This window comes from Aulonocara stuartgranti, assembly GCF_965226115.1.
Source record: "Aulonocara stuartgranti genome assembly, chromosome: 16".
Lineage (NCBI taxonomy): Eukaryota > Metazoa > Chordata > Actinopteri > Cichliformes > Cichlidae > Aulonocara > Aulonocara stuartgranti.
In genome coordinates this window covers 27,270,825-27,279,637 of record NC_138952.1, presented here as the reverse complement: position 1 = coordinate 27,279,637, position 8,813 = coordinate 27,270,825, and positions in this window count along the sequence as shown.

Genomic DNA, 8,813 nt, shown 5'->3' with positions numbered 1-8,813 from the left:
ATGGGCTCCTAGAGAGTGAGAGCGAGAAGCACACGTAAGTGTCTTGTGTTTGTGTTTTGATTGCACTTTCAGGCATTGTAAAAGATCGGGCCGGCTGTGAATGGTGTCAAATTAAATGGTCATAACTCACCTGGACTCAGCCTCTCCTTGGCTTAACTCGGCTTGTGTCCACACGAGAGGTGGTGACAGGGAGTAAATGGCTTCAGATAATGTATCATAATATCACATTAAGAAAACGGTCAGTGGAGCCAAATGTGAATCCCATATGCGGGGAGAAGAGGGTGGGGTGGGAGGCAGAGAGCGGAGGAGAAAGGCCAGAAGACATATTGAGCTGAAGAGGGATGCACTGAGCTGACATACCGCTGCAAAAGCAGCCTCCTGACAACTTGGACAAACCCTCTCACTCTCTGCACTTTTAGCTGGTAAACGGGCGGTAATAAAAAGCAAAAATAATGTGACAGCTGCTGGCAGGTAACTTACTTTTTAAAATTACACCTCGTTTCTCTCTTTGTTCGGCTCCATTTTAGTGATGTGTCACGCCTTAAGATTTTTTTTGCTTCAGTTGCATGTGACAGCGGTCCATGTCTTTATTAAGTCCCACCTTGGCTGTAGGCACTCTGATCCTGCTGTCCCTGTGAGCACCGGCACTCGAGCTGGTCTTCAACAGGATTAACAGGGCAGGGTCACATCGTATCACCTGAGGCAGACATTTTTTGGCCTTTGGGCATGGTATCCTAACGCCAGCCAAGAATTGATGGTGGTGATGAAGCTCTGATGCCCTGTCCAAAGATGTAAACATTGATATCTGTCAGTTTTTAACTCGTTTCGTTTCGGAGCAGCTTATTTCGAGCCACTTCATATCGTCTGCGAGACACATAAAACAGCAGGCTGACTGATGGTGAACGCACACGTATTCAGTCTTCATTTGGAAGCTTGACTTTCAGTATTATTTGAAGCTGGACGAAAAAAAATAGAAGTGGGCTATTATTTTTGGAGATTTATGCAGACCAGTGTGCAACAGAAAAACAGGCGTGTTTGCCTCAAAAGTGGTCTCCACTGGGAGCCAAATGCCTGACAAAAATAGTCCCATAGTTGTAATTTAAAGCTGGTGTAGAATAACTTTCTCTGTTCTTGACCAGGTAGAGTAATGTCACAGCAGCTGCCAAAGACAACTTGGTGTCTGATGAGCGTACCAGGTCTGCCTATGGAGCTCAGGGAGAAACACAGTTAGCTCAGAATCAAGGGATATTGTCTAGTACAGCAATAAAACTCTGGTATCAAAGAGAAACTGCACAGCTCAAATGGCGATGAGGGCGCAGTGAGTGCAGACCACACCGTAGCTAATGATCTTAACACTCATTTAAACCCAAAACACATAGCTGTGTGCATGACATTGCATGGGAAATCAGAACAAATAAAGGGATATAAGAGAGAAAGTGAAAAGATTCTGAGATATGGAACAAAGAAAAGAGCAAATAAGTGCTTTCCCATGTGCACCTGGGGCAGGGTCTGACCCTGTAAAGTGGGGTCCAAGGCTTAGCCCTCTCTACCTCCACCCTCTCTCTATACCAATGGCCATTGGCACTGAGCAATCACCGAAATGAGGGAGAGCTGCAAAAAAAATCTACTAAACTCACTTCATTCCCATAGAAGTCCCATTGCAGTGGACATTAAAGTAGCTGCTCTACCTCTGCAGCCCACTTGGGACTTCTGAGTCAGAATCAACAGGTGGAAAGGCATCATGTTTAGTGAAGGTAGTTTGAACTGTGCTACAAAAACACTCTACCTGTGTTCAAAAGGCAAAAGCAAAAACCAGCCAACAAACATGATACCATCTAGCTCTCATTTCCAAAGGTTTTGCAAAGTTTTCATCACAACATCGTCATTCCATCTCAAATCAGATGATCAAGAACTCAAAACAGAGATTTGTTCTATTTGGATTAAACTATCTGCTCATATTTTGTTTTTGTGGTAAAACTTGTTATATTTCCCCAATCCAGCATGAAAGTTGAACAAAAACAGCATTTTCTTTATTTTTGTGAATAACAATTTCATGTTCAAAAATATTCTACGTTTGCTTTTGCATTTTTGGAAAATATAACTATTCAGACATTGTCACCAATTTTCTTTTGCAATGTAAAGTTTTTTTTATTTGTGGATTCTTAATTATAGGACTTATTTATAGTCCCATAATTCTAAATAAATATATTTTAACTAGTAAATACTCAGATATTTGAATACAAATGAAAGTTTTAGGCTTTTATCTTTAATCACTTTTGAGATAATCGTGTTCAAACATGGTCTGAGATTTCAATGTGCAAAAAAAAGAGACCTGAAAATGGATAAATGGACCATTTCTCCCAAAATATATCTTGAAAGTATTTGATACATAAAGCTACAATTTCACAGCAATCAGAACATATGTTCAACCTTTGAAACATAAACTTTCGAGGCATTTTTTAAATGCAGAAAATGTTTTTAAAAATGTGATGATTTAAGAAGAAAATGGAAAAAATATACATACATATTTAACAAAATTATTTTCTGAGTTGTAATTAAAGTCCCACCTGTAAATGTCATACTTTTGATTTATTTAGACGCGACAATCTACTGATACTTTTGTTTTTGTCATATTTGCTCAATCTTTCGTGATGAAGTATTTCATGTTAAAAGCTTTTCTGCATACTTTATTTCACAGTTTTGTGAATTGTCTTTCACAACGTGAGACTTTACAGGTTGGCTTGAATTTTTTTTCTTTCATATTTTACCTAGCCAGTGTGTACACGTACTTTGATGTATGTCAGGGCAATGAAAAATTCAGGCTTTTATCTTTAACGGTCTTTCGGATATGCATGTTTATCCTTTGCCTCAGATTACAATATGTGACAAAAAGGCCCGAAAGCGGGCCAACGGACCATTAAAAAAAATAAAAAAAATAAAAAATACTAATAAATTAAATATACACATATTTTGAAATTGAAGTAAAATGAGTATATCAGAGGGACAGTTGAGGTTGAGCAGTTTGGACAAAAAGCTGGTTTGGATGCAGGAGGAATACTGGATATTTTGAACAAAGGATGTTGAATTTGGAGCTGCCAAGAAAAAGGCAAGAGGAAGACCACAGAGAAGATTTATGGATGCACTGAAGGACGACATGCAGAGGGTTGGTGTGACAGAGCAGGGCGGTGCTGGGGATAGCGTGAGATGGCGTAAGTCTGATGCCCTGCCTGTATCTTTTTTTAATGTTGTGTAGGTAATGACTTTAGCTAAACAAACTTGATAATTTTCCACAACTACAGTCTTAAGCTGTGTAGAAAATCATTAGCAGGACGGATTAAAAGATTATAACAATTACTGGCAGATTGTTCCGAGTTAAGTGCAGGGCCAAAAACTGCTGCTTTGGGGGAACAGTTCTGAGAAAACAACATCTGAACACAGGTGCTTTGTGATGTGTGATGTGTGTGTGTGAGTGTGTTGTTCCAGGTTTAAGATTTGTTGTCATGAGAAAAGAAAGGCACCCAGCCAGTAAACAGAAACTCCCCCCTCTTGTTCTCAGATATCTGTTTAGACTTCATAGATTAGCCATGACTCCATCAGACTTGCATTAGGCCACTCACGCACATAGAGTGCGTGCACGCAAACATATCTGCATATTTGGACGTGCGCCGCACACTCAGATCCTCTTCACCCAGGAGACATTTATGGATTTCCTGCGTATCGGTTTTTACAGTACAATGGTCCTGAGCAGAACAGCAGTAAAGTAGAATGAGGACAAAAAAAAAGAAAAGAAAAAAGGGAGCAGACTCTTTAAAACAAGCCTCCGTGTCCCATTTGTGCTGAGTAGAGGCAACAGAACACAAACCACATGAACTAAACAGTGAATCGCAGAGGGTGATTCACTGTTGCCCTCCGTGTTTGCTGCAAAGTTTGAGTCACATGTTCCTCGTTGTGCTGTTTGATAAAACGCTTTCTTAAACGTTAACAGCAACATTAACCTTCTATACAGCATGCAGACAAATATCAATTCACATAAAAGTCCTTTTTAAAATTGTGACGTTAATAAATAAATACATTTATGAAAGCTCATCACAACGATTAGAATTTTATGGAGTTAACCATACTCCATGGTAGGGTCCATTACAATTATGCAAGCTAATGCCTGTTAGCTTTTGTTTTCTGTGTGGACAACTGCAGCTAAACAAAAGTTTTTTCCTTTTAATTTGTAATTTTATTTTCTTGAGAAACTTCCTTTTTTTTTAACAGCTGATGAATCTTATCATTTACTTATTCAGGACTACCTACTCCCTAATGCAAGAGAGACACATGGCACAATATTCAGCTGCCATGTTTCAGGACAAAGACAGCAAACTTATATCAGTAGTTGTGTTTTGTTTTCACTGCTATGATTCTGTGCATGCAGTTGCGCTGAAAATAAAGTACATTTACTATCCAAAAGAGCAACTTTTGACCCCCCAAATCTCTATGAAGTTCTAACTCATGTAAATCAAAACCTACTAACACATCTGACTACTCTGCTCAACTGTGGACTCCATCCATCCATTTTATTCCAGTTATCTAATCTGCAGTAGACAGTCTAGTTCAATATGCAAGATTCCTTTTCATTTTTCTCCAGCTACATGTAGACAGTCATCAACTGTGGGACCTGTAAATACAGCAATATCCTGATTTTTCTTGAAATTATTTAGCTTATTACTGTTTTTGGTGTTTGCTAAATTTGTCTCATGTGAGATGAGCAAAAGGGCAGCATGTGGCTGTGGAGCTGCAGGTTCACCACCCCAGGTCTGATAATGCTTTAAAGCAACTGTGCAAATAAGAGCCAACAGCTAGACTCACTTCTAGAAGGACTTTTGTTCTTTGGGATGCGGATGACTATACAATAAGTTCATGTACCACCTTAAAAACACTTTCAAAAACTACTTCTGTCATTCTCTCAGCAGCCAAAATGAGTTTCTGTTGGCTGCTAACTTATACAGAAGGGGTCCTCACAGCAGACAGCTCCACATATTTGATTTGATTTTTACACCAGATGCAATCCCATGGGCAGTCTTTAACCATCTCGTATGCTAGCTGAATGTTTAAAGCACTACACTATGAAGCAGCTATTTTTGCAACATTGTTATTTACATTAATTTCTGTCGGATTGTTAAAAAGTGACTCAGCATCTGCTAAACAAATAAATACAGACGTGCATTTTCTCAAATTAATAAGCACAAATACGGTTGATATTGTGATAATACTCATAATTCATTTGGACAGCACTACAGAATGAGGAACTCTAGTCCATTGCATAGTGAGTGGTCGTTGAGATCTGAAACAATCATTCAAAAGTGTGGTTTAAACATTAAAATGTGCCCGTAGACATAGCCTAGAAGAATCTAAAATAAATTCAGGGTGAGGTCTGTGTAACCGCTTTTGCTTAAAAATGCTATAAAAATGTACAGCCACCTTGAAATCTGTTAAAAGCAGCATAAAGGAGGGCTTTGCACCTTTTTTTAAAAAAAAAAAACTTTTTCTTTTGCACAATTCTCACATAGATTTGAGTTCAGTACAGATGAGAACAGATGAAGGAGAAAGAAATTTTTTTTAGGTCAAATTTTCTTTTACCTGTGTTCCCCCCTTCCCTCAGTTCTCTCTGCTGTCCTCAAAGTGTAGCACGCATTTGAAACAATGGAATAAATTACTAAATGCTCATTGCCTTGTAACTTTACACTCTTCAAAACAAAGATGGGAGTGGCACAAAGTGAAATAATCGAAACAATCGAATTTAAGACCATACACAGGCTTCACTGGGCCAAAGTCAGATTATTTAATTAACAGAAATTTACTGTGACCTTAAGACTACATGTGATCGTTGTAAACTGTCTTCGTTCGTACCCAAATTTAAAACATTTCTGATGTCAAGATTTTGAAAGTTTTCTACAATTTGGGGAAAACTGCACTGTCTGCTATTACAGCAATATTTGGGGTAAACCCTCCAAATGTGAACCTGAACAGAATCCAAGCTGACATTACTGCCTTTTGTCAACTTGTGCCAAGAAGGCCCATCCTACACAAACGGAAGGACTCCTGAAAAAGATACACTACTTTTCTGAAGGATCGACCTAACTGCTTTTGAAACCTGACAGACATCTTTCTTTTGTGTCCGACACAGAAGCAAAAGATCTGAGATCAATAAGCTGTTCTCTCCTTTTCATAGTTTTTGATTCTCTTCTCTAACTGGTCTGGATGTATATAAATCCGCACACTTATATATGTTCTTTCACATATACATATATATTAAAGTTCAGGATGTTCTGATTATCTGCAAAAAAAAGCAGCAGTGAGTAAGTGGAAATTTGGTTCATAACTAGATGAGTGTCTTCCACTACTTTCTACTCTACATTTAATGGATTCATTTGGGAAATGATTAGTGATTAATCTGTAAAGAACACAATCATTATTTGCTTGTTTTTAACTGAATGCATATTTATAATCTAATATACAGTACACATAACAGTCACAGTGACCATTACTCTGCCTGGAGCACTTTTTAAAAGTAGTAATACATTGTCCTGAATATAATAACTTCCTTTGATATTTTCACTGCATGACCTTCCCCATATGTCAGTAAGTCTCTGAGTACTTCCTCCCCACTTTAAATAACAGAGGCATCCCACTAACAAACTTATTGTTTGTCGCAAAGCGTAATTTATTTTCTGAATACATCCAAAGACAATCAAAAATCATTGATCAGCAAGTACTTTGTATACTTCAGCTGAAACTATAATATTCTATATTTTTAAAAGCCCAGCCTACTCCTGAAGAACGTTGTCCACCTCATATGTCACATCCATATTTCTAAGCCCAATGATGATGACGCAACCCATTCAATCTGCTGTTGCTGTGCCACAGACCGTGACAGGGCAGAAAATGGGATGTGTGGGTGTATAGCAACTGACAGGAGGAAGAGGAGTGTTGGACGATGTGTGGGTGGTGGAGGCGTTGAAATTCCTCCCTCATTATCCTCTCTCTCTCTCACCTCATGTTTCAGAAAGCAAAAAAAAAAGCCAAGCATGTGCCCAGGAAGCTCCCCGCCACCGCTGACCGCATCACCGTCACTCGTTGTGTTTTGGTGGCGGGTGACTGTGGAGGTTAATATTTTAGTACGTGTGAAAGCAGGCGGACAGGACCTGATAATGCCCTGAGTGATGTAATGCACTGTTTCTGTGCTCAGTGTGAAAGGGGTGAGGCGGTACATATGGTGTGTGTTTGCATGTGTGTGTGGTTACTGAGAACCTTCACAGACATGTGTGTGTGTGGTTACACAAAGGGGATTCGGTGTTTGATTACCCAATGTTTGACTTATCCCCTTACTATAATTTGCAACGCCGGCTCCCATTACAACGGCGCCTCAACCTGAACAACCTGTGCTTTTTCATATTCCAGCAGTGCCACATACAGACAGGCAAACATGAGAGTGTAGTTCCATGTAATTCTGACCTATGAAGAACTCACTCTTCACTTCTATGTGTTGCCAATATCCTTTGCGATGTTTTCATCCATTTAGTATGAGAAAAGAATTCCCACAACTATCACTGACAATAAGTCACTGATGCCGGAATGAGCCTCAGGGAATTTATAACTGAAGCCAAAGAGAGACAACAAAAAACAACAACATCCATTTTGTTTTCTCTATTTACATTTCGACTTTGAAAATTTTTGCCATGATCATAAAAATATAAGGCCTGGATATAATTTCTGGATTTTGGATCATTACAACCCATCTACGGATTAGGGCAAAATGATCAGCCCCCTGTGAAAACTTTTGATTTAACAGGAGGGCTGATAATTTTGTGTCCAGTACCCAGAACAACTGCCAAGACACGAGTGAATGACTTAGCCAAGTTGGGAATTTTAGTGTCAAAGACGATAATTACTAGAACCCCAAAGGAATGGACTGTGAGGCTGCAGACCAAGAAAAGCTCCATTCCTACAAAAGAGAAACCTTCAAGCCACACTGAGCTATGCTAAATACAACCTGGAGAAAGATTACATTTACTGGAAGTTCATCCTTTAGTCAGATGAGATGAAACTAGAGCGACAACAAAGACACTGCTTATATTTAGAGAAAGAAGATTGAGGCGTACAACCAATAGAATAGTAAAGCATGGTGGTGGGAGTATTATGCTGTGAGGGTGCTTCAGTATGTCTGGAACTGAGAATCTCGTCAAGGTGCAAGGAATAATGAAGAAAGAAGGATATTTGTAGATTTTGAAAGAAAACTGCAGTCAGCAGCAAAACTTGGCCTGGGTTGTCGCTTTATCTTCCAACGACATGTTACTGATTGGACTCCCCAAAGCCCTGATTTGAATCCCATTAAAAAGTCTGCGGCCTGGCCTAAACTGAACGGAAGGCCAAGGTCCAAGCCACACTACCATCAAATCTGGAGGAGCTTGAGATCTGCCAAAGAAGAGTGAGCTGCGATTGGTCAGGAGACTTATTGAAAACTACAAGAAATGACTGCAAGCTGCTAGTTTTGCTTTTTTGTTAAATAATCATGTTTCTTTCTGCAAAGCAAAATAATGTAAGCATTCAAAATAAAACCAGGATGTTTGGAAAATGCTGTGTTAAAAACCCATTGCTCTCTTTAACAGTACTTGGGAAATACATTTTTTTTCATAGGGGTCTAATAATTCTGATCTCATCTGTACATTTTTTTCTATAGCTCTAGAGGAGATAGAAAAGGGTCCAGTGACTAGAAGATTCATACCAAGTAAAGAGCTGTATGGTTGAGGTCATTCACTTCAGTTCAC